Source organism: Talpa occidentalis, unplaced genomic scaffold (assembly GCF_014898055.3).
Source record: "Talpa occidentalis isolate TD23 unplaced genomic scaffold, MPIMG_talOcc4v2.1 talOcc4.17, whole genome shotgun sequence".
In the NCBI taxonomy this organism is placed as follows: Eukaryota; Metazoa; Chordata; class Mammalia; order Eulipotyphla; family Talpidae; genus Talpa; species Talpa occidentalis.
Genome location: NW_023601754.1, coordinates 19,766,736 through 19,793,475, shown reverse-complemented (window position 1 = coordinate 19,793,475; position 26,740 = coordinate 19,766,736). Strand labels below are relative to the sequence as shown.

General features: G+C 45.5%; 1 protein-coding gene and 1 long non-coding RNA gene across 3 annotated transcripts in view; one reads left to right on the top strand and one right to left on the bottom strand.

Moving 5' to 3' along the window:
* Positions 1-26,740, bottom strand: part of CDH13 (cadherin 13) — a 953,577-nt gene that overhangs the window by 29,281 nt on the left and 897,556 nt on the right. The gene's annotated exons all lie outside the window — the stretch shown is intronic.
* LOC129146067 (uncharacterized) lies at positions 145-26,108 on the top strand. Its single transcript, XR_008552442.1, has 3 exons — positions 145-161; positions 5,423-5,603; positions 26,079-26,108. It is a non-coding gene; the product is annotated as an uncharacterized LOC129146067 (long non-coding RNA).

The following is a 26,740-nucleotide window of genomic DNA, read 5'->3' as shown; positions in this document are numbered from 1 at the left end:
ACATATGGTGGTCTTTGCTCTGGCACCTGAGTCTTTGAGCCCAGCTCAGAACAACCTGAACAGAGAGGTATGGGAGCTTCTCGGAAGAGGCCGATAAAGGGGCCGGCTGGCATGGGGACCGCGGTGAGAGAGATGGCTGAGCCCTGAATGATACTTTGAAGGTCAGTGAACATGCCCTGGCCAGCTGCCGAGCAGAGGTGGTTCTCATCACAGCTGCACTGGGCCTTCTCCCTCCAGTGGAGTCTAAGCTCAGAGATCGCAGACCCTCACCTTCTGGAGGCTGGGCTACCGGGAGAGCTGCAGGGTGTGTGGGAGCCAAGAGACTGGGCTTCATGTGGAGTGACTCAGCCCAGAGCACATGTCCAGTGTTCTTAGCCAGGGTCAGGGTCTAGGGCAGCCAGGCCCCAGACGGGAGGTTTTGCCGTGGCTGTGCGGGAAGGGCTGGCGGTTTGCCCCCAGGCAGCACCCAGGGCCACACTCACAGCCCAGGGTACTGATTTCATACACTCAGTCAGTACATCTGTTTTGAATACTTGCTCTGCATCCAACTCTCTGTTGGGGACTGGGGAGGTGGCAGAGACAAGTGGGAGGCCCTGCCTTTCTGGGGCTCACTTTTCACCAAGTGCTTGTCATCTGCTGTTGGGCCTGGCATCCTAGGTGGTGAATGCCAGGGTGGGGTTGCTTTCTTCTCTCCCTACGTCCAGTGCCTATTCACACGTCTGGTCCGTTGCAGGCTTTAGTCAACAGTGGGTGAGCAGAACTGGTGGGTGGGTGAATGAACAAAACATTAATGTGTGAAAAGCAGAAGAGGGAGTTATGCTTGGCGAAATAAGTCAGGCAGAGAAAGGCAAACACCGTATGCTCTCATTTGTGGGATACAGAGCAAACAAATATGTATTAATGAAATAAATCAAAAGGAAATGTTTGGACTATGAGACCAACTAATGGTTACCAGAAGGAAGTAACCACGAGGAGCTGGGAGAGTGGAGGATAAATCGGGCAAAGGAGACAACCAGAAGGTGAAGGATGGAATTAGCTCATGAAGCTCATGAGCAGATGCACATGCTGATTGTCAATGACACACACCTAAAACTCATACACATATAGCACTGTGTGACTTCAATAAAATAAATTAAAAGTAGTAAATGAAGGAAGACCTACAGAATTTCAAGGCGTGGACATCCCTGGGGATCTGCAGGGCTCTGTGAGGACAGATATATGCCCTGTCCACCTGGGAGGCAGGTGTGCTGGTGCCTTGCTGTGGTCAGGTGTGTAGGGCACAGATCTGTTGCCATAGAGACAAGACACAGCCTGCATATCCAAGCCTCTAGCTATTTCTGCTTGCTTCCCTCCCCATCACCAACTCATCCTGCTCTCCATACATGAAACCCTGCAGGTCCATCGTCCTCCCAGTCTTTGTTGTAGCTGACATTGGTTTCTGTGGGCGATTCTACCCCCACCCCTTGCCTGGCTGCTTCATCATTGCCCTTCAGACCTCAGTTCAAGTGGCACCTGCCTGCCAACCAGACCACCTAGCACCGTGTCTCCTGGCGAATCTCTGTCCCGCCATGCTGTCTATTTTCCTGTGGGAATAGGTTGGACTCCATCAGCCCCCGACTGTGGGCTGTGTGTGCACTGCTTATTCACCGCCCCTCTCCCCGCTGGAATGTAAGTTCCATCAGAGGCCCAGGTCTCCTTCACTGCTGTGCTCGGGGCCCAGGCAGGGCCTGCTCACAGTGGAAGTGTAGCAGGTAGTTGCTGAATAAATAGAGCAGCCAGTATGCCTGTAGTCTTTCCTTCTGCATCTGAGTAGGTTGGAAGTTGCTCCCTGAGCACCCCCATGAATATGGTGGTCCAGGGTACAGATGGGTGGTTTTGTGATAAGGCTGGTCGCATGAAATGTTCATGATAGAATCTAGGTGAGGAGTGAATGGGTGGGTGTTCACTGTAGGTCTTCCAATATTTCTGTACATTTGAACATTTTAAAGTTGAGAGGAAAATAGAATGATGAATGTGTCTTTTTTTGAGATGGTAAGAGGCTATGTTTCCACATTCGTGTCTTTCTGTGGTGGGACTGTGAGTCTTTGTGGAAACGACACGTGGTATGACTGTGTCCATAAGTCCAGATCACGGAGGAGTGGCTGCCTCTGGCAGTGGGGAGAGGGGACAGAGGTGATGCTAAGGGGGATGCGGTTTCTCTGTGGTGTGGTGATAATGTTTGGGGTGACGGTTGCACAACTCTGTGAATAGACTAAAAATCACTGAAGTATATGTTTTAAATGGGTGGATTCTATGGCGTGCAGATTATGTCTCAATAAAACTGTTAGAATAAAAACACCTTTCAGGATGTGAGTTCCCCATGGATTCCAGGGTAATTAAGGGGAAAAAAAAAACCCTAAAACCAAATGCCCTTCCATGATGGCTTTCAAAGTATTCTACTATTGAACTACAGAGGGCCAAACATGACAGAACTACTTTGGTGTCCTTTCACTTTTGCTTGAATGAAATAGGCTGAGCCAAAGAGATAATCTGAGTGTCATCGACAGCATAGTCATCGTTGTAATGACGGCAGCAGATGGGTCAAGGATAAAAACCATGAGTCAATTAATGAAAAATGAATGAGTTAGGAATGAATAAATGAATGAAGAAGGAATGAATGAGGAGCAATCACCTTTCTATCAATCCCCCCATTGCCTTTGATTGAATCTTTCACTTATTCGTATCCGTGAAGATTCTAGCTGTTTCTTCATGAGATCGAGGATCCTCATTTCTCGTGAACCCAAAGGGAAGCCCTGATCCTGTCACAAACTTGGCTCGTTATGTTATTTTCATGCTTGGGCCTCAGTTTCCCCATCTGTAAAATGAAGGGCATGCCAAATGATGGTGTCTCAGGTTCCTTCTTATTCTAATAAATTATGACAGTCTTTACCAAAGTGATCATTATTCAAGGATGTGCAAAAAGGTTATGAAATGATTTCTGGGGAGATTTTCCCCAACTGAAGTCCTGGTAGTTTTTTCTACATGCTTTGTGACATTTTACAACATAGTGTAAGTGCAGATGGTGAAAAGGCAGTCATTAAAGGTGAGAAAAATAAACAGCCAGGAAAGAATGCCTATATAAATTGCTCACTCTGACTTCAGGGGGATAATTTTTTTAAAGTAAGATCACGAGAAGTAGATTGATGTCTCCAGATCCAATGCAAATGCAGTATTTGTACAATAACCATTTATCAGCTCCCAAAGAACTGATTTATGGCCCGACCGTTCTACTTTGTATTCTGACGGGCTCAGAAAGTTAACTGACAACACAGGAAGAAATATCCGCTGACTCATTGCCAATGACGGGTTATAAATGAGCACAACTTGATTTTCTGCTCTGGAAAATTAGTGTTTTGAAACTCTCATTAGAAATTAGTCGTTAGAGCTGCTCCCAAACTTGACTGTTTGGCCCATTTCTTTGTTGTCATTTAATTTCCTGATGGTGCTGGGCCTGTGCTTTCCTACAGCATAGGTCGACTTCTTGGTTTGGATTTAATACCCAGTTGCCAACCAGACTGTGTGTGAGCAGACAGTTCCACTGTTATCTCCACAGAGACTTTGCAGTCCTGTTTGAAAGGTGGTGATGTTGGACAAGTACCCACCTGTGAGCAAGTGGGATGGGGGGGTCAATCAGGCCAGGATGGGGCACTGAGCCCCCACTTTGTCTAAGGGAGGCACCACACTGGCCCGGAGTGGTGGAGAGACAGGGACAACGTGGATTTACAATCTTCTTCCCAAATGTTAGTGGAGACAATTGAATGAGTGCTTCCCAAACTATGGGAGAAGAGCTCCAATGTAATCCTAGGAGGCTTGAACTAGGAAGGAGTCTTCAAGGCCAATTTGTGCTTGTTCAATTCCATCCACCCATCCAACCGCCTACCCGCTTCTCCCTCCCTCCCTCTGCCTATGTGTCTAGGCATTTATCCATGTATACTTCCTTTGATCTATCCATGCATCCATTTATCCATCCACATATCCATAGCCACACATTCATCTTAATCCATGTATTCTTCCTTCCACGCATTCATGGGTTCAAATCCATCCATCCATCCTCCCATTTTTTTCACTACTCACTCTATGGCTACTATGCAGTGGACACTCTTGTATATAGCGCAGATGACAGAAGAAGGAAAGAGAACAGAAGCAAACATGTGAACAGACAACACTCTAACTTTGGAATATGACACATGCGCTGAAAGGTATCATGTTGGCTAGTAGTTTAGGGTGTGACTAGTGTCTGGTGAGGGCTGAGGGCTTCTTTAGTGAGCAGGACCCAGAAAAGCTCTCAGAGGAGATGGCAGTTGAGACCTAAATGGAAAGGGGACCATCAAGGGGAGATACAGTGGAGAAACATTTGAGGCATAGCAGACCAGGGTGAGCTGGTGAGTCAGGGAGGAGCCTCCACCTGGGAAGTGACTTGGGGGAAGTGGGTAGAGCAGAGGCTGGTCAGACGGGCCACAGTCTAATCTGGGCCAGTGCATGAGATCTGTGGGTCACTGGAAGGGTACCACAAAGGAAGGTTTTTCTTCCCTATGTATAAACTGGAGATGCTAAAATCTTACTGGGTGGTTGCGCAGATGAAACTGTAGGTGGAGGCTGATCGTGGGCCTAAGGAATGTGCTCAAGTCTAGATATTTCGAAATCCTCCGCCAAGTGAAAGTCATTGTGCTTTTCACATCAGCTTCACAAGACAGGAGAAAAGATTGATTACCTTGGTTCTGGGAACTGGTTTCAGACTGACACCTCGATGTGATTTCGGTATCATTTCATATTTTAAAAATGCTCTATGTACTCCCTTTATTATGTATGTCACCCAGTTCCAGTTACTGTGAAACTAGAAGGTCACAGCTTGGCTCTGGGCTCAGAAATATGGCTCCTGTCAGGCCCATGATTTAGGAACTTGGCCTTCCTCAGTAGAACCCCAGTGTAGTAAAATCAAGTCAGTGATTTAATCCGTTGCTGCTGAATAAAAGCTGGGGGGAAATCTTAAGCTTCTATGTTAAAACTAGACTTTCGTTGGTAAGTGTTTTTAGTAAAATGGCATTGAACCCTCATCCCCCTGCTCCCACCCCAAAACCCCGAGTCTCCAAACTGCTCAGCAATGGAAGGAAGGTGCAGAGAATCAGCACAGAAAGCCAGGACTCTTCCAGATTAAAACAGACAAATGAACAAAATAAAAATGAAACACCTTACATGGATGTGGGCTAAAGGACACAGAAGCCCACCTGCTCATCTTGCACCTCTAGCCTTATTTTCCTTTTCTCCTGCCAGATGTGCACTGGTAAAGGTTTAATGTCTGGTTCCTAAAGGGAAAAAAGCAGCCCAGGTCAATAGCATTTGCCCATTGCCATGGTGAAAATATTTCCACTGTGGTCAATTCCAGGTTATTCTTGATGCCACTGAGTTTGGAGTTGGGAAGAGAGGCAGCAACTGGCTCTTGCAAGTTGGTGTGAAGTGGCTCCACACTAATACCCCAAGGCTTGTAATGGTCCCCCACGCTGGTTGGGCTCTTGCCACAAAGAGCAAGAGAAGGCAACTTCTCCATGGCTGGATGTGCAAAAAAGGTGAGTCTTTCCTTATGTGCTCAACTCGATTCTGCTACCCACAGTTTTGGAGGGCAGTTGGGGAGGCCAGCCCCACTTCAGGCCCTGTGTACATGATGCTCCATATAACCTTAGCCATTATGACTTTGGACAGGTATTATTACTCTCTTTTCAAGGATGAGGGAATTTGGGCTTTAGAGAGAGATTGTGACCAGTGTAGAGTCACATCATTAGAAATACAGGCCTGAGATTCCACACAGGTGGAATGCAGAAATGCAGGTGCTACCTGCACCTCCCACTGTGTCACTTTTCTTTTCTTTTTTTTTTTTTTAATAAATTTTATTGTTATATTCCCCATACAATTGCAGCCCCCCCATTCTGACCCCAATCCCTCCCCTCCCACCCCCCTAAAAGTGTCTCTGGTTCATAGTTTTTTGTTGATTTTGATTTTCACTTTCTTATAGTTATTCATTTTCCTGGTCCCTTATTTAAGTTTTCTAGATTCCTGCTATGAGTGAGGCCATCCGGTATTTTTCTTTTTCTTTTTGGCTTATTTCGCTGAGCATGATCCCTTCCAGCGCCATCCATGTTGCTGCAAATTGCATGTGTTTATCTTTTTTGAATGCTGAGTAATATTCCATGGTATATATGTACCACATCTTCTTGATCCAGTCATCTATTTTTGGGCATTTGGGTTGTTTCCAAAGCTTAGCTATTGTAAACAGTGCTGCTATAAACATAGGGGTGCAGGTGTTCTTTGGAATTGATGTTTCTGTGTCCTTTGGGTAAATACCTAGGAGTGGAATTGCTGGATCATATGGAAGCTCTATGTTTAGTAGGTCCAGAAATCTCCATACAGCTTTCCACAGTGGTTGGACCAGTTTGCACTCCCACCAACAGTGCAGAAGAGTTCCTTTTTCTCCACACCCTCGCCAACATTTGTTGTTGCTAGTTTTTTTAATATGTGCCATTCTCACTGGTGTAAGATGGTATCTCATGGTAGTTTTGATTTGCATTTCCCTGATGACAAGTGATGTTGAACATTTTTTCATATGCCTGTTGGCCATTTGCATTTCCTCTTCAGAGAAGTTTCTTTTAAGCTCTTCTGCCCATTTTTTGACTGGATTATTTTCTTTGTTGTTGTTGAGTCTCATCAGCTCTTTGCATATTTTTGTGATCAGTCCTTTATCATTAGTGTTGGGTGCAAAAATGTTCTCCCAGTTGGTGGGGTTTCTCTTTGTTTTTGTTATTGTCTCTTTTGCTGTGCAAAAGCTCTTTAATTTGATGTAGTCCCAGCTGTTTATCTTTGCCTTCACTATCACTGCTTTGGGTGATGTGTCTGTAAAGATGTCTTTGATGTGCAAATCACGTAGTGTTTCGCCTATATTTCCTTCTATATATTTTATGGTTTCAGGTCTTATGTCTAGTTCTTTAATCCATTTTGAGTTGATTTTTGTGTATGGTGTGAGGTGGTGGTCAAGCTTCATTCTTTTGCATGTAGCGACCCAGTTTTCCCAGCACCATTTATTGAACAAACTTTCTTTGCTCCAATGCATATTCTTTGCTCCTTTGTCAAAGATTAGTTGACCATAAATCTGTGGGTTTATTTCTGGATTTTCTATTCGATTCCATTGGTCTGTATGTCTGTTCTTGTTCCAATACCATGCAGTTTTGATGATTATGGCTTTGTAGTATAGTTTGAAGTCTGGGAGTCTGATGCCTCCATTCCCTTCTTTTTTTTTCAGGAGAGCTTTGGCTATTCGGGGTTTTTGGTGATTCCATATGAATTTCATCAATAATTGTTCTATTTCTTTGAAGAATGACATTGAAATTTTGATTGGAATAGCATTGAATCTGTATATTGCTTTGGTAGGATGGCCATTTTAATAATGTTTATTCTTCCAATCCATGAGCAGGGGATGTCTCTCCATTTCTTTGTGTCTTCTTCTATTTCTTTTAACAGTGTTTTATAGTTTTCTTTGTATAGGTCCTTTACCTCTTTTGTTAGATTTATTCCCAAATATTTGATTTTTTTTGTTTCAATAACAAAAGGGATGGTCTTTTTGATTTCTTCTTCTTCAGATTTATTGTTTGTGTATAGGAAGGCTACTGACTTTTGCGTGTTGATTTTGTATCCTGCCACTTTACTGAACTGATTGATGAGTTGAATTAGCTTTTCTGTGGAGTTTTTGGGGTTCTCTATGTATAATATCATATCGTCTGCAAATAGTGATAGTTTGACTTCTTCTTTTCCTATTTGGATTCCTTGGATGTCTTTCTCTTGTCTTATTGCCCTGGCTAGGACTTCCAGTATTATATTGAAAAGCAATGGTGAGAGTGGACATCCTTGTCTTGTTCCAGATCTTAATGGAATTGCTTTCAGCTTTTCACCATTGAGAATGATACTGGCTGTTGGCTTGTCATAGATGGCCTTTATGATGTTGAGGTATGTTCCTTGTATCCCCAGAATTTCAAGGGCTTTTATCATGAATGGGTGTTGCACTTTGTCGAAAGCTTTCTCAGCATCTATTGATATTATCATATGGTTTTTATATTTCTTTTTGTTGATGTGTTGGATAACGTTGATTGATTTTCGGATGTTAAACCATCCTTGTGCCCCTGGAATGAATCCAACTTGGTCGTGGTGAATTATCTTATGGATACATTGTTGGATTCTGATAGCTAAAATTTTATTGAGGATTTTTGCATCAGTGTTCATTAGGGAGATTGGCCTGTAGTTTTCCTTTTTTGTGTTGTCCTTGTTCGGTTTTGGTATTAGTGTAATGTTGGCTTCATAAAACGTGTTTGGTATTGTCCCTTCCTTCTCAATTTTTTGGAAGAGTTTGTGAAGGATAGGCACTAATTTGTCTCTGAATGTTTGGTAGAATTCATTTGTAAATCCATCAGGTCCTGGGCTTTTGTTTTTGGGGAGGTTTTTTATTACCATTTCAATTTCGCTAATTGTAATTGGTCTGTTTAGGTGTTCTATTTCTTCTTTATCTAGCTTTGGGTGATTGTAGAGTTGTAGGAATTTGTCCATCTCCTCTAGATTGTTAAACTTGTTTCCATATAACTGTTCATAGTAGTTACTGATTATTCTTTTGATTTCTGCTGTGTCCGTTGTGATTTCTCCTCTTTCATTGATGATCCTGTTTATTTGTGCTTTCTCCCTTTTTTCCTTTGTGAGCCTGGCTAGGGGTTTGTCTATTTTATTGATTTTTTCAAAAAACCAGCTCTTGGTTTCATTGATCTTTTGGATTGTTTTTTTAGTTTCAATTTCATTTATTTCTGCTTTGGTTTTTATTATTTCTTTTCTTCTACTGGTTTTGGGGTTTTTTTGTTGTTCTTTTTCTAGATCTTTGAGCTTCGAGATGAGGTTGTTTCTTTGCGTTCTTTCTTGTTTCTTGATGTGAGCTTCTATTGCTATATATTTTCCTCTTATTACTGCTTTTGCTGCATCCCATACATTTAGGATATTAGTGTCCTCCTTGTCGTTCAATTCAAAAAATTTTTTAATTTCTTCTTTGATCTCCTCATTAGTCCAATGGTCTTCCAGTAGTGTGGTTTTTAATCTCCATGAGGTAGGAAAGTTCCTCGCCTTCTTTTTATGGTTTATTTCTAGTTTGATGCCTTCATGGTCAGAAAAGATGGTTGATATGATTTCAATCTTGGTGTATCTGTTGATGTTTGTCTTGTGCCCCAGTATGTGATCGATCCTGGAGAATGATCCGTGTGCGCTTGAGAAAAATGTGTACTCCGTTTTTTTGGGGTTTAGTGTTCTATAGATGTCTGTTAAGCCTAATTGCTCTAGGTCCTTATTTAGAGCTTTGGTTTCTTTACTTATTTTTTGTCTTGTTGATCTATCCATTGTTGATAGTGGTGTGTTGAAGTCTCCCACTACGTATGTGTTTTCTCTGATGTCTGTTTTCAGAGAGGACAACAGTTGTCTGATATATTTTGGTGCTCCTTCGTTTGGTGAGTATATGTTAATGAGTGTTATTTCTTCTTGAAGTATTGTCCCCTTGATCATAATGTAGTGACCATTGGGGTCTCTTTTTATCTTTTTGAGTTTGAAATCTGTTTTATCTGATATAAGTATAGCTGTTCCTGCTTTCTTTTTTGGTCCATTTGCTTGTAGGATTGTTTTCCATCCTTTAACTTTGAGCCTATTTTTATCTTTTGTAGCTAAATGTGTTTCCTGGAGACAGCAAAAGGTTGGGTTTTGTTTCTTAATCCAGGCTGCCACTCTGTGTCTTTTTATTGAAGAGTTTAGTCCATTTACATTTAGAGTTAATATTGATATGTTAACATCTGTATTTGCCATTGTGTTTGTCTTTCCTTTGATTTTATTTATTTATTCTTTTAATAACTTTTTTTTTTTTTTTGGCCTTCTTTCATTGTTATTCGTCCCTCTGAGGTTCTGGCTTTAGGACTCCTTGTAGTATTTTTTGGAGTGGGGGTTTAGTTGCAATGAAATTCCGGAGTTTCTGTTTGTCTGGGAAGGTCCATATTCTTTCTTCAAAGAGTAAGGAGAGCTTTGCGGGATAGAGTATTCTTGGTTGGCATCTGTTTTCTTGGAGTCTGTTGACTATGTCCCTCCACTCTCTCCTTGCCCGTAGTGTTTCTTCGGAGAAGTCTGATGTCAGCCTGATTGGCTTTCCTTTGAATGTTATCTGTTTCTTCCCTCTTGCCAGCTTCATTATTTTTTCCTTGTCCTGGATTCTTGGGAGCTTTACTATTATGTGTCTTGCTGTATTTTTCCTTTCGTCGTGGAAGTTTGGTGTTCTTCTTGCTTCTTGTATATCAATTTTCAGCTCCTTCTTCACATTTGGGAAGTTCTCTTCAATTATCTCTTTGAATATTTTCTCTGTTCCTACATCTCTCTCCTCTCCTTCTGGTATTCCTATAACTCTTATATTTCCTTTCCTCATGGAGTCAGATAGTTCCCGAAGTCTTTCTTCGTTCTTTTTCCTTCGTACTTCTCTTTCCTTTTCTGTTTTGGTTCTTTTTATTTCTGTGTCTTCAAGATTACTTATTCGTTCTTCCATTTCATCTATTCTGCTTTCATTGCTTTTCCCGGAGTTCTTTAGTTCTTCCATTAATTCTTTGATCTCCTGCATTTCTTTTACTTCCCTCTTTAGGGACTCAATTTCTTTCTTCTGACCATTGTTTTCCCTCTCTAGGGACTCAATTGCATTCTTCTGATCGTTGATTATTTTTCCCTTATCATTGTTTTCCTTTATGACTTCTGTCAGTTTTTTAATCATGGCAATTTTAAATTCTCTTTCTGGAAGGCTCAGAAATTCTTCCAAGTTATTGTCTTTGCAATCTGGGGGCTGGCTTTCTTTTTGTGGTGTGCTTTTTCTCTGGAGAGTTGCTAGGTTGCGTGTGGTTCTTCTCCTCCCTACTGTCTGTTTTCTAATTTGCCGTATGCGTTGGGACACTGTGTTGTTGGGACTGGCCGGCATCTTGGGTGGGCTTCTCTGTTCCCCTCTGGTTCTTCCAGGAGTCATCTGTCAGTTTCAAGCAGCCTTTAATGGAGAAAGGTCCCTGTTCTAAAATGCCGATGTGGGGACACACTCCCCTGTGCGCCTGGTCTGCCCGGGCGGTGGGTTCCTGCTCCCCTCTGGGCTTGGACTGCAGGCCAGAGGGGGTCTGGCGTGGGCGAACTTCCCCCGCTCACCTCTGGCTCCTGAGGAAGCCTTCTGCAGGTAGTCTTTACTGAAGAAATGTCCCTGTTCTAAAATGGTGATGTGGGACACACTCCCTGCGCGTCTGGTCTCAGGCACACTCTTCTGCGCGCCTGGTCTGCCCCGGCTGTGGGTGCTCGCTCTCCCTGTGGGCTCAGACTACTTGTTCGGAAGGAGCCAGGTGTGGGCTAACTCCCCAGCTGGCCACTAGCTCCTTCAGTAGCCTGTGCTGGGGTCAAGTCGCTAGGTGGCGCCAGAGATCTCTCCTAGAGCCCTTGGGGAGCTGATTTTCCACCCCGTGGGACAGGGAGCAGAGCGGGGATGGTAGGGTACACCTCAACGGCTTTGGGGTGCTATGTCTGCCTTGTGCCCCACCGTCGTGGGGAACCCACGCCCCTAATTTCGTGCCCCGGGTCTCAGTTCCAAAGCCCTCAGTTCCAGGACGCGGGCTGTAGCCCAGATCAGTGGCGCGGGAATGGCGCCTTTTGAATCCCGCTCCCCTGCCTGGGCGCCTTGTTCCTGCTCACTCAGGGAGGGCCTCCGCCGTCTCCCCGCAAGCCTCCACTGTGTCACTTTTCATGTCCCCATTCTGTCCTCTTTTCTTTCCTTAGGAAGCATTTTGCTTCTTAACAGGCTCTGTGACTGCAGTGTCCCTGGGCTCTTTTTGCATATAGAAACACCCATCCCACTTGAGACAAAGTCCTATTTACTTGGCTGGGCTCCAGTAAGCTTATATTTCCTATAATCCCTCCACTCCAGTGAAATGGTTTCCTTACTGTACCTGGATGAGCCTAAAATTATTGACCTTTTTCCACCAGCATTTCCTTAATCTACTCATCCATCATGTTCCCATTCAAATCATTTCCCCTCCCATCAGCCCTCCCGAACTACCTCAGCCTTGTCTGGACCACCTCAGTCCTGCCTGGAACATCACTCTTCTTTTACACCTGGACTTGCCCCTCAGCACCAGTGGCTTTCATAAAAACTCGCTTGCCTGCTGGGTTGGATTTCTTACAGATCTCAGGACACCACGAGCTACTTGAGGTATAATTATACGACAGTCACAAAGAATCACTGGCTCAGACAGGTGAGCCCAGAGCGAATGTACCTGACTTCCCACAGTACGGGTCACTCACTGATGGAGGCTGTCATTCTAGGACCTCGACCCAACAGTAGCCTTATGAGTACAAACTCAATCAATTATGAAAAATGCTTTCAAAAGAGCACATCTCATTCTCTCCCCCTACTAAATTATTTTTAATTGCCACAAAGAGCAAGAGAAGGCAACTTCTCCATGGCTGGATGTGCAAAAGAGGTGAGTCTTTCCTTATGTGCGCAACTCAATTCTGCTACCCACAGTTTTGGAGGGCAGTTGGGGAGGCCAGCCCCACTTCAGGTGACTTGGGTCAAGTGTCAAAGGAGCGTGGCCACCCAACTCTCACTGTGTTTTAAGTGTGCTGAGTGCTTATAACTGAGAGCATTTTTGGCTGCATTTAACAACCACTTCAGGGAGAAGCCAGATGACATGGAAATACCACATGGCATTGATACAGGTGCAAAGGTGAAAACTTGCAGTGGCAGGAAGACAGGAGCCTGAACAAGGATAACCCCCACTCCCAGGAATGTGCCTCTGGAGCCCACACCATCTCCAGGCACTTAGGGTCCACACAGCAAAGGCTGTGCAGGGAGGATATGATGGACCTTGCACCATAGAAGAGGGAGTCTCAAGGCCCGAGGGATGTACCTTCCAGAATGACTGCCCTAGGTTTGGGATGGCATGGTGGCCATGCCCAGCTCCTCTCTGGGTATGGAAGTCATTGAGAGCAAAGCTTGACAAATGGTGAATCTAAATATCAGATGTGCCTGCTTAACGGAAGCCCACGTGACCACTTGCCTTTACTGCTAACTTGTCTGACAAAGAGGCAGAGACCAGAGGAGATGAGTTAATCTGAAGAGACACCGACAGTCGCTGGCACCCTTTCTTCTGTGTTTGCCAGGCTAGTGCCAGATTCTGCACCTCCATTTCTGTGCCTGAGAACTTACTCTGGCAACCAGAGTCCTTCATTCACCTGCGCAGCAGCCAAATATGCTGGGGAACTAGTCCCCTTGGGAGCAAGTCCCCAACAATGACTGATGTAGGTGGATGCATAAACACCTCGGCTCTGCTGCTTCCAGGAGGATTGAGGAATGAGCCTCCATAGCTCCTGGAGTTTCCCTGGTAGGAGAGGGCTCCTGTGCCCACAGCGGTGGCTGTCTAGACGATGCTGAGTGCAATGACTGTGTCCCCTCACCCTTGCTGGTGTTTCAGGACATCACCTCCCAAAGAGACAGTTTGCACTCCTGCCCCAGTGTCTACTCCCGGGGCAACAAAAACTAAGACAGCTGTGTTGACAGTGTTGCTATCAGACAGTGGCCACTTCTGGAAGCCAGAGCTGGACCAGCACAAGATGACATTATCAAGGGCAGTGGTGAGTTAATTCCAATGGGCTCTGAACAACATGGGTGCAGGTAGCATCCAGCAGGGCTGGAAGGGGGTTTTTCTGTGAATGGAAACCCAGGATGGTGTCTGGTGGACCTGAAGACAGAAGTTTTAAAGAGCTGCCTATAGGGGGTCATAAAGAGACAATAGGCTTTGGGTGCAGGGATGCTGGGTAATTGTCCAGTATCTCCCAGACTAGCTCCCTCAGGCCTCACCAAAGTGGTAGGCAGGTTCATTACCACGTACAGACACTATGACCTCTCCATCCCATGAGAATTCAGTGAGAAAACAAATGCTGAGATCCAGCGCTTGGCACACAGTAGGCGGTCACTTAGTATTCTTTCTGTGATGGGAGAAAGAATATCTAGTAAGAGTGAAGTAGGCAAGTCAGGCCAATCTTCCCACTACATAGGGTGTAAGAAGTTGGGAAATAAATATAAGAAGAGAAAGGAAGAAATCAGGACAGGTTACACTATTCCAGGATGGCCATCAGTACAGGTCTTTGTTTTCCTAAACTTGGGTGGTGACTGCCCCTCTCAAGGCCCCGAGGGTCTTAGGAAGTTTTTCAGGCAACGACGGCAATCTGAAAATCCAGCAATTTCCAAAGAGTTTTTGATTTTGGAAAGAATGAGCCAGAGCAGAAGATGAGACTTAACTGAGTGAACAGTCACTGAGGAGGACAACCAGGGTACGGGGGAAACGTGGGGCTCAGGGGTTGCTGAGGGCTGGATGGAGGGGAGCAAATGGGTGGAGCACAGGGGGTTTGGATGAGATGGGATTTTTCGGGCAGGGTAAGTTAGTCTGTAGGAAACTCTAGTGATGGATACATGTCACTTCACGGGTGTCCAAACCCCCAGAGTAAGCAATTACAAGAGTGAGCCCTGAGGTGAACTGTGGACCCCGGGTTCACAGTGGGTTCAGTAACTGAAACAAAAGCACCCCAGGGTGGGAGACGCTGATGCCTGGGAGGCTGTGCATGTGTGAAGGCAGGATCATGGAAATTCTCTGTATCTCCTCTTGGTTTTACTGTGAATCTAACATTGCTCTCAAAAAAGTCTATTAAAAAAAAATACAAAACAACAAAGACTGTCAAGTCTAGGTCTTCCCAGCTTCATGGAGAACAAAATGAAGGCAGCAAAATGAAAGATTGTATCATGACAATGATGTTAAAGGTAAATTGCATAAGCTGGTAAAAGATTTTTACACTATCTGATAGAACATTCATCAAATGTAGAGGGAAAATAATCCCTAGGTAGGAAGGGGGGAGGGTAGTGGCATCTTCTCTCACTCCTCACCTAGCAAGGCCCCTCCTCTCCCTTCATTTTGGCAAAAATGCCCTGAATGCCACTGCCTGAACTGCAGGCCCATCTGTCATCAAGGTCAACGGCTCCTGGGTAAGGGGCATTCCCTGAACCAAACCAGGCCATCAGAGTCACCCTCAAATCTCACTCCCAGCCCCTCCTTGGCACTTGCACACCCTCCCCTCCATGCACCCTGGATACCACCTGTAGTGGCATCTGCTTGTCAGTTTCCTTCCATTCTGGGAGCCTCCACATAGCCCCTGTGAATTTTGCTTTTTACTTATTGTCCAGAGTTAGTTTCTGTGGCTTGCATGCAACTCTAAGAAATAAAAAGCTCATCTCAGAGACATGCCCCCTTGGGTGTCTGGCAGCTGCAGCTGCTGGGATGAAGTGGGGTTTGGTGGTGACCAGCCCCAGTCTCCTGGCTAAAATCCTATGCCCCTGCTGTGACACAGAAGCAGCAAGAAATGATCAAAAATATCCAAACCAACAGCTGCCCTAAAGGCAACTCTGGCACTGCTGCAGGGTCGAGGCCAGCAAAGACGCGGTGGATGGGTTCTTGAAACAGAAGAGCAAGTGGGAGGGAGGCCGTCCCCAGCCCGATCATGTAAGTGCGAATGTTATCTTCTTGTGGGAAAATAGACTCTGTGTTAGCCGTAGTAATTGTGCAAAGTGTAGGATTGCCCAAGTGATTATGACACAGAATTTAATATTTATGCCAGCATGAACTCTCAGCAATAAAGCTCCATTTCATTTCTTTTGTAGAATGAGGCGGGGCATTTATGAGCGCAGGCGTGCGTGGATGAATGGAGAAATACGCTAAATGATGGCAATAAAACTCTCCCTCTCCAATCTAGCTGGCTCTTCACCCAGTCCTGGCTGCAAAGCCCTTGCTCAGCAAATAACTACCTGAGATTACTGATGATGTGCAGAAACCGATGGGCGCAGGGAACACACGGATGCTTCCCCTTCTCTTGAAACACCAGGGAAATGGAACAAGGCAGTTGGAAAAAATCTAATTAAGAATTAAAGATAAAGATCCATTCTCATGGAATATGAAAATAGCTAGTTATCATCAGACCCCTCCCCTCCCAGGGGAAGAAGAAGGCCATTATTAGTTGTGTGTTGTATTAAAAAAAAAATGCTGAATGAAAACAAACAGAAACCATCTCCAAGCTCTGAGATGGCCAGCACTTCGCCTAGTTAACTCATGAATATTCAACAGTTCCCGCGTCCACTGTGCAACACTAATTTGTGTGGCAGTCTCTAAACAATGTTTGAAAACGGTCTCTCCTTGGAGTTCAGAATCTTTATCCATGGTCGAGGACTCCCAGCTGGGAGATAGCTGCCCCAGGGCTGCCAAGCACCCCCACGAAGCACCCCTGATATGGCACGAGCGTGTTCAGGTCACTGGTCACTTTGGAAGGAACCCCGACACACTGGGGTTTGCAATGCTAGCTGCGTACAACCGAGTGCAGCTTCACATTTGCTCAGTCTGTCAATAAGGAAAGCAATCTTTTAAGACAGGAGGTTAATGGTCCTCAATGCAAGTCCTCAGAGCTCCTCTACACATTTCAGAGCCGGAAGACAGGGCCCCGGCCACGCACCATCACGTGACTTGCTGCGCCAGATTCCCCTTCTGGACAGACCCGTCTTCGCTTTGGGCCACCCACTCTGCCACCCTGACCCAGGTTTTGGGTGGGGCTGCTCCAGCACCAGCTCCTGGGGGTGGCCAGTGTCAGTTGGGCCCTGGGGCGGTTCTGGGCTGAAGGGAGGAGTCTGGAGCTCCCACTGGATTCCTTGGCAGGAGCTTGCCTGGGAGGCAGAGTTGTGAGCTGAAGACCCAGAGCTCTTGCCGGCTTTTTGCTGCATGAGGCCAAAGTCTGTTTGAGAGTGAAGTTGACAGGTAGGAGAGCTAGCGAGCTGTCTAGACTGAGGAGATTCCAGTGCTTCCACCTCTTCCCCTGATGCCCCAAAGGTGCGAGGGGGGCTGGTGTCACTGGGAAGCACTGCTCTGCTGGACGGGTGCCCACTGCTAACAGTTCTGACCTGAACATTTCCATGAAAACTCAGATCTGGCTATCGACTCCTGGATTTCCCAGCCTTGTGGGTCAATCAGTTCGCTTATTCCTCCCAGGCCTGCTTGAGTTAGTCTCATTTGTACCTTAAAAAGCCTTGACTGCCAGGAGAGTCCACCACTTCTGAGGGTGTGAGTTTAAACAACAAGCCTTTCCAACTGCCTATGAATTTGGAAATTAAATCTTTTCTTGGGCAGGGGTGGGGAGGCGGGAGTGGGGTGGAGGTGGGCATCCAATTCAAGAGATGCCAAGATCTGGCAGGCTTGTGTGCCCCCTTTTCAAGTGCCCCTATCTCCCCAAGTCCCTATAAAATAGCAGAGCGCCTGTCAGCTTGCCTTCCTCTCTCCACCTTAGCAGCCCTTTCCCAGCGGCTTAGAAAGGCATGGTTATTTGAAAGCTACTGAATGTTTTTACTACTTAAATGAAATCCAGGGAATGCGCCAACACACTTAATAGGGCTGAATTTGTACAGAAGTGACATTCTCTTACATACCTCTCTATACTTTCATTCTGTGTGTTTAACAGAATGCATGGCAGATATGACATACGGTGAACTGAAGAGTCTAGTTGCCCAGGGCAAAGCAATGTCTATAACACTGAAAATCATGTGGCACCGGGCCAATTTTCCAGAAAAGGAGATACCTTGAATAATGGGCCTCATGGCCTTGCTGGCATGATCATAATGGGGCAGCAGCTGGGCCTGCCACACGCCGAGAAATACAGCTGGAAACACTAGTGGTGGGGGTGCAGAGGACTGGCCCAGCCTGGGATCTCTCTCTGTTTGACGTACAATGACTTAAGGCAAAGCTCAGGGGCTCTTGTGCTGCGGCATCTTTTCTTAGCTCCATGCTTTGGCGTGCATCATAGACCCCATTTCTGAGTCTGTATCAGGCCTCCCACCTCAGGAGCGTATGGGCTAGAGTTTGGTTTTCACAAGGTGGTGAGAACCACACAAATACTGTTGGTGACCAAAGTGAGTGAGACAGCCCTTTAACAGGCACTGCCCTGAATGCTAGTGCTGTTGGTGATGGGCTGAGTTGGGTCTCCCTCAAGTTCCTACCCCCAGGACTTCAGAATGTGACTGTATTAAGAGACAGGTGTTTTAAGGATGGAATTAAGATGAGGTCACGAGGTGGGCCCCTATCCAATCAGACTGGTGTCCTTACACAAGAGAGATCAGGACCCAGAGACACCCAGAGGGAAGGCCACGTGGGGATATACGGAGAAGATGGCTATCTGCAAGCCAGGGAGAGACACCTCAGGGTAAAAGCAACCCTGCAGACACCTTGATCTTGACTTCTGGCATTAAGAATAGTTAGAAGATACAACTTTGTTGTTTTAGCCACCCAGTCTATGGCACCACCAGCAAACTAGTGCAATGTCTGCTGATGTGCAGTACCAGTGTGCCTCTGCACCATTACGAAAGTTTGCAAACTAAGCCATTACATTAAAATAGAAGCCCCTGCAATGCACCAACTCCCATAATGCCATCTACCTGCCCACACCAGCCTGCCTGGCATTTGTTCGAGTATTGTTTGTTCAAAGCCAGGGACCAGAGGGTCTCTGTGTCATCCTGTGACTTGCCACATTAATGACCAGTACCACACTGCTGAAGATTGGTGCCAGCTCCATTGGAAAATCAGTCGTCTGGGATCTCCCAGTGCCTGAGTTCTCAGAACCTTGTAAGTGGAGAACCGCAGGAAGACCCCTATGTCTGTTTTCTACCCAGCCTCCTGTATGGTGCTATGGGCCTTGTCCCAAGTGGGTTGTGTGCCACAGGCCCTCTGCTTGTTCCCAGGGTCCAGGTGTCCGGGTCTGTGGTCCAGCCATCCAGAAGAGAGGGCCTCTCCAATCTGAGCCAAAACCCATCCCCTAGAATCCTGCCCCCAGTGCACCCCTTTTGGAGACAACATCCCCCTCCTCTGAACACTGATGTAGGTGACAGCTTGTGCCTCCCTCAGTCCTTTTGCTATCCTGGCTTCTTCCACTGGGCCTCACACAGCCAAGTTTTCAGCGCTCTCTAGTTCTTAATACAGTGATGGAACACTGAGGTGGCAGATGCTCTGCGCACTGAGCTTCTACTCATTATGAGCTTGCGGCTCATCCCATCCAAGATGAAGAAACTCAGGTTCAGGAGGCAAGTCAGCTTCCCAGAGGCTCATAGCCACTAGGTGGCTGGAAAGTCTGGTTTTCTGTGATTCCAAGTTCATATCCTTTTTTTTTTTAAAACTTGTAAAATGTGTGGTAGAAATAGACCTAACAAAATTTATCTTCTTAACCATTTTAAAGTGTACGGTTCAGTGGTAGTGAGTATATTATACAATGGAACCATAACTCTTTCCATCTTGTAACATAAACTCTGTTATTAAACAATCACCCACCATTCTGCTTTCTGTCTCTATGAGTCTGATCATTCTAGGTGCTTCATATAAGTAGAATCATACAGTATTTTTTTTTTTGTGCATGATTAAGTTTATTTCACTTTGCATAGTATCTTCAAGGTTCATCTGTGTTGAAGCATGTCTTGAAATTTCCTTCCTTTTCAAGACTGAATAATATTCCTTTGTTAGTACATACCACATTTTATCTATTCATCCATAGGTAGACACTTGGGTTTTTTTTTTCACATTTTAGTTATTGTGAATAATGCTGCTTTGACATGGGTGTACAAGGATCTCTTTGAGATCCTGCTTTCAATTCTTTCAGGTTGCTGTAACTGCTAGATCACGTGATAATTTTTTTTGATTTCTTGAGGAAATGCTGTATTGTTTTCCGTGGTGGTTGTATCACTTTACATTCCCTCTAACAGTGCACAAGTTTCCAGTTTGTCCACAACCCCATCAATACTTGTTATTTTCCCTTTTTTGACAGCACCCATCCTCCTGGGTATGAGGTAGTCTCTCATTGTAACTCTGATTTGCATTTCTCCAGTGACTAATGACTTTAGGTTCTCTTCATGTGCTCATTGGCCAATTACGTTTCTTGGTTGGAGAAATGCACAGCATTCTTTAAGTGCCCACAGAGAATCTTTTTTTTCCAGGTTTCCTTGAACTTGAGTTCAAGGAGGTCACCCATCTCTCTTAAAAAGAAACATCAAAAGGAACACAGAAGCACAGCCAGCACTGTCAGGCTCATACGGATCAGATTGCCTTGAACTGGTTTTCAGCCAGATCTCTTGCTTTGAATCAGTGGTCATTTGGCCAAGTTTCAGCCTGTGGTCCTAAAACAAGGTTTCTTGACCTTGGCACTGACACTGGGGCTGGATAATTTTATTTTTGCATTGGGACTATGCATTCCTATGCATATGTAGGGAGTTTAGTATACACTCTGACCTCTGCCCATTTGAATCCAGTTGTACCCCACCTCTGCCCCGCAACACACACAAATGCCCCAGACATTGCCAAAGATCATCAGTGGTGCAAAATCACCCTTGGTTAAGAAGCATTGTTCTAATATATTTTCATCATCTAAATGTGGGCCAATTACTTTAGACAGTTTGGAGCAATGCGAGATTCTGGAGGAATGAGAAATGCTTCTTAAAATCTCAATTCTTTCTGTGAATCCAGACAACTAAAGACGGAGGTAGATATAATGAACTGAGAAACAGACAGGGTCAGGAACTGAGACGTACACATCAAATAGATCGGCTATATGTCTGACAGCAGACACAGTGCAGAGGGAACACTGGCATTCTGTTGCATAGGATGGTATGTCCATGAATAAAATGTTTATTTCCTTGTAGCAAAAGTGAAATTATTCATTTCATTCTCCTTCCATCATGCGTGACTAGCTCTGGACAAATATAAATGGGTCTGGTGATGAATGTGTTTTAAGAGGCTCACCTCGGGTGGCAGAGAAACACTAGCTCCCTAAACAATTAAAGATTTTTTTATATGCAGGTGTTTACTATGTAAAAGGCCCTTGTGGCCCCATGGGAGATGTAAGGATGGTTAAGACATAATTTCTGTGTGGAGGTGGTGTCCCCCAAATGCGGCGCCTGCAGTTCTGTTGGTGTGAGAGGCTTTAGGTGTGCGTGGATGAATGCTGAGTGGGCAGTGCTGATTACAGGGGGATTAATGGGGAAACTCTTTGACTGGAATAGAGAAACAGATGAGGGTTAGTGAAATGGTTTCCTATGACTGTTACTGCTGTAACAAATTTCTACAAACCTAGGGGTTTAAGACAACCCAAATTTATGATCTTATGGTTCTGGACGTCAGAGTCTAAAAATTCGTCTGGTAGCTTCAGGGGGGAATGTTTCCTCGCCCTTTGCAGCTTCTAGAGATGGCTTGCATTCCTTGTCTCGTGGCCCCTTCCTTGCATCCCTCCAACCTCTGGCTTTGTTTACCACATCTTTCTCTGACCTCCCTGCCACCCTCCTATATGGCTGCCAAGGATGGCCCTGGTCCATCTTGGGTAATCCAGGGTTCTCTTTGCATTTCATGAGCCCTGATTTACTTATATCTGCAAGGTCTCTTTTTACCATTTGAGGTGACATGTTCACAGGTTCCAGGGATTAGGAGGAGGGCCTCTTTGGGGCACTGTACAGCACAGTTTGTAGGAGAAGGCTGGAAGGCTATGAGTTCAGGGACAAGGACACTGTCACAAAGAACTTGAGAGAAGCAGCAAGTTGAGGTGTGAGCTAACTGGAACGGTGGGGGACACAGCAAGGAGGGGGATGGGACTATATTAACCTTGTTTCCAGATGTCTGGGAAACCAGGCCATCCTGACCCTCTCCCCCACAAATGACAGTGTATCAAGGCTCTGACCTGATCACTCATTGCAGTCATCTTGTGCTTATACAGCCTAAGAGTCAGATTCCCTCACGCCACGAAGCTATTGAACAGTGCAGCTGTGGTACCAACTCTGGTCCCCCTGACCCTGAACCTGTCCTGTATTCATGTGGACTTTGGCCTCTATGGCTGATCATATCTTCCATGAAAGGGCACAACGATAATTCTGATTTCAATACTCCTCTCACTCAATGCGGGTCAGCCTTGATGAACACGAACAGGGTGAGGTGACCCTGCATGACTTCTGAGGCTAGGTCAGAAGAGGTGATATAGTTCCCGTTGGGCACTTGCTCTTGGAGTGCTCACCCTTGGAACACAGCGCCATGGGGTGAGCAAGCCCAGGCTATGTGGGGGGGGGGTCACGCGCAGGATCCCTGCCAACAGCAGCAGCTACTGCCCGAGGAGCTGGGTTTCCAGCTGAGTGGAAGCAGAGCTGAGCCTTGCTTGTCTCTCTGTGTTTTGTCTATCATCCTGACCCACCAAAACCATAGGAGACAATGAAGGATGTTGTTCTAAGACTGAATTTTGGGGTGATTTGTCACTCATCAGTGTAAGCTAAAAGAGGTACTCAGCCCTAGGACAGATTGGCCCACTCCCTTGCTCAGGAGGGCTCTGGGTTTTTATTTATTTATTTATTTATTTATTTATTTATTTATTTATTTATTTATTTATTTATTTATACAAGCACTGGGTACAGTCAGAAGCGTGGGAGGGTGAGAGAATTCACCAAAGCCAGAGTGGGGAGCAGAACAGGCAGACTGATGAAGTACACTGTTGAGGGGAGCAGCGGGTGTGGCAGGAGAGGTCTGCGCGCCATGTGGGACCCTCGCCAGCAGCTGGGGATTGAACTGGCACTGCAGAGGCTGCGGGCAGCTTTGCAACCCAACACTCAACTGCTGTGCCACCAGGGGAGGCCCAGGAGGGCTCTGGTTTTATAAAGTTTAGGTGGGATGAGAGTCTGAGCCTGGGGATCCCTTGGCTCAACCTTCCTCCCTCTTCCTTCTCCCTGAGGAGTAGGAGTAGAGCACAGGGGGTAGGAGCAGAAGTGCCTGATGGTGCCACGCTGTGCGGGACCTGCATGTCCTGCTGCTCAGGCGAGTGACAAGATGAGAGCAGCTGTCCCAGGGCCCATCACTGGCCAGGGGACTGGGCATGGATGAGAGGGCAAGGAGATGAGCAGGAGGCTGTTAGGCCAGCCTAGAGGAGAGAGGTGGATCTGGAATCAGGAAGATGTTTTTGGGACTGGGAAGGAAGGGTGGTTGGAGGGTGTCTCCCTCCAGGCATGGGAAACGGAGTGAGCAAAGATAGAGCCGAGGCCAGGGACAGGAGAGAGATGGCCGAAGTCTCCTGAAGGATACTGATGGATCAAGGGCATGAGCACCTAGGGGTGGGCGTAGCAATTTATTTAATAAAGAAATATGCATTGAGGAAAGTTTGCTGAGATCTTAGAAATACCAATGCTCCGAGCACTTGGGCAGAAGTGCATTGACTTGGGCCTACATACCATTCAGACACATTTCTTGTCCCTTGTTCTTTTAAACTATTATTTTCTTAGCTGCACAATTTTGAGGAAATGTGTTATAACCACTCAGAATAGCTGCATTTTCTGTGATATGGGGATAGTAAGACCTGCTTTAGAGTTGTTGGTAGAATAGAATGTAGTTTATTTTCCAGGTTAATTCCACAGTATGATATTTTGAAAACACAAAAGAGGAAAAACCAAAACTGAGTAAAAGCATCCCTTTGGTTCATTTATCAGCCTATAAGGATGATGACTTCAAATAACCTTAAATTCTACTATCATACTGTTTAAGAATCAGGAAAGCATATAATTTAGAAACCTAGTCAAAATAGATAACACTATGCTTTCTGAAGGGGTGAACTTCAGTTTAGATAATGCTGGAAAAATCTAGAAATTTCTAAAATAATGTTGGCCTCCCAGAAAGTTCAAACCCAGTGAGTGTTGGCATCGGTCATGTGTTGGAGGATAGCCTTGATGGTGCTATATAACAAACAGTGTGATTTCACTAACTTGCTGAAACTATTTTCTTGAAATTGGACCCTGATTACTAAGTTAACAGAAAAAAATTCCAATTGAATTTTGGAAGATTTTTTTCTTTTATGGTTAGTGTTACAGAGTTCAATTTGGTGAAAAATAAGCACTGAAAGCTTTTAACAATTTTCCAACAAAGTTTAAATTCAATTTTAAGAACAGTTGTGATCTAATTGGCAAGGAAGGAGTGCTTAATTCCTGGAAATACACTGGTGGGGAAGTGACCCTCTCGCCACCTTTGAGGCCAGGAGCCTTGGGATACCTGGAGGATGCTAGGGCCACACACAGGGTCCATAAGAACATTTCCTTGAACCCCCTAAACTTTCCTACCTGGGGGGTGAGTTTAAGCTTCCAGTGCATTTATTGTACCTTGTAGGGTAATTATTGTTATTTTTGCTCATTATATCTATTGTCTTGAACTAACCACAGCTGAATGAAAACGCTACCTAAGAGAAAACATTTGCAACACATAGCTATTTCTTAATTATCTCCAGGCAGTTTTATTCTGGCAGACCGAATTGGAAATCTCAGCTCCAGGTGAAAAGGGGAAATGCTTTTTAAATCCCCCCAAACATTTTTGAATCGAAACCAGGGTTAGGGATGAGTGTGCTGTGAAATCTGGGTGAAGGGTCCTTGTCATTTTTCAGATTTCAAGAAAGGTCTTTATAGAACTTACAAAGGAAGAAAGCTTTTTCATCTCTTCCTGGTAAAGAAAGTGCTGTGCTGAGGGTTATCTGAATGGGGTTTTAGATGATATATTTTGTAGCACTAGATGGATATTGTGACAGCTGGAAGGGCTGTGTCCCTGGCAGCAATCTTGAGCCTGGGCCTATTAGGACTCAGGGTCTGGTGTCTGGGCCAGGATTTAGGTTCCTATAAGAAGGATGCAGAGGCCCGCAGCACTGCTGAGGGAGTCTGCAGAGAGAGAGGGGATGGCTTTCCTACACATTCCCTGTCCCTGTTTAGCCTAGGAAACTTGACAACACAAGAATATAAAAAAATTAAAACCATTAAGGCCAGAAACCTGAGACAATCACTACTAACCTTGGGGGGAACCTCCAGGTCGTCTCTACAGGTGACTCATGGGATTGGGATCAGTTTACAAATGTTGGCAGCCTGCTTCCCCCACTGCGGCCTATATCAGGAACAATTTCCCCTGACTTAAAAATTGTTTAAAACACATATTTAGTGACTTCATGTTATCCCATCATAAGGCAGCTTCATAATTTATTAATGTGGCCTCTTCTTGTGGGACATTGAGGCTGTTTTCCAACTTTTTGCTGTCACAAATAAGGCTCCCGTGAAGAACTCTGCACACAAATCTCTTCTTGAGTACATAAATCTTTGACACTATTTCTGATTATTTCCTTGACATAAATTCCTAGAAGTGGAATTACTGATATGGAGGAGTATGACTGAGCAAACTTGACACATAATAGTAGGTTTGTACCAATTTGCATGCTGCCACTCTTTTGACAAATGTGACTTCTTGCCCAGGAACAAGGCTCTAGTCAAAGAAATGGGAGGTCCATGGAAGAGAGCTCTGAGCAGCCTTGTCCTAGGAACCCTGGAGATGCGGGATCCACGCAGATGGGGGGCAATGCTGCCCTCACTCTGAGGTGGTGGGTTCTGCTGTCATGAGCTGCCCTCCTCATCCCTGCCCACCCTCACAGGCCCCCCTATGCTTGGCCACCCATGCACTGCTGTTACATGCATTTCTTGAAGGGGGGGGGCTCCTGTACCTCTGTGTACCTTCCATCATCTGGACGTGGAAAGCCCGTCCCCACAGTGCCACCTGCTCAGGTTGAGTCCATTCTTAAGACTCAGTCCAAGGGAAAGTGGAAGGTGGAAATGAACAAACACTGGACAAGGGACCCAGGGCACAGTTCATGCTCTCGAGTGTTTCCTGTCCTAGTGGGAAGGGTGAGAGGCACTTCCATGGCAGAGACAATTTTATTCCCCATCTGGGTATACAGGTAAGCTATATTTCTCGGTTCCCCTTGCAGTTAGGTAGTGGCCTGTGATGATATCACTTCTGTGTCTGGCCACAAAGCCCTGGAGGTAGCTCCTCTCCCTCCCCCTCTTTGACTTCCTTCCACAGCAACCCTGGAGGCCATCTGGAAAAGGCAGCCTCACCAGATGGAAGGAGCCAGGGAGCTGGGTCCTGAAGCTCTGGAGCTGAGCCATCTCTTACCTCTGCCATGGACATGGGTGAGCAACGCATTTCTGCATTAAGCAACTGAGATTAGGAGATTATCTATTACAGAAACTTTTTCTTGCTAGGATGCTTACTGACAACGGCAATGTAAGGGTGTGTGTGTGTGTGAGTGTGTGAGTGTGTGTATGTGATGAAAGTTATGCTAACTCTGTGTGTGTGTGTGTGTGTGAGTGATGGAAGTTATGTTAACTTTGTACCAAGGACATGCAGTCCCATCCGGGGTTGGAGTGGGTGAAGAGGGAAGGCTTCGAGGATGAGGCTGTGCTTGGAATGATTCTCGAAGGATTACGATAATAGCGACTATGCTTTGGGGTCTTCCTACATTCCAGATGCTGTGCTAGGAGCTTTGCCAGATTAGCCGATTTAATCCTCCCAACAATTCTGGGTATTATCTCCTTTTACATCTGGAGAGAACGAGGCAGGAGAGGTGAAGTATCTTATCCCAAGTCCCTCAACCTCCAATGGCAGGGCTGGATATAGAATTCAGCATATTTGTGCGCTCCTCAGTGCACAAGCATGGGGGAGGGGAGATGTGGGGGGAGGGA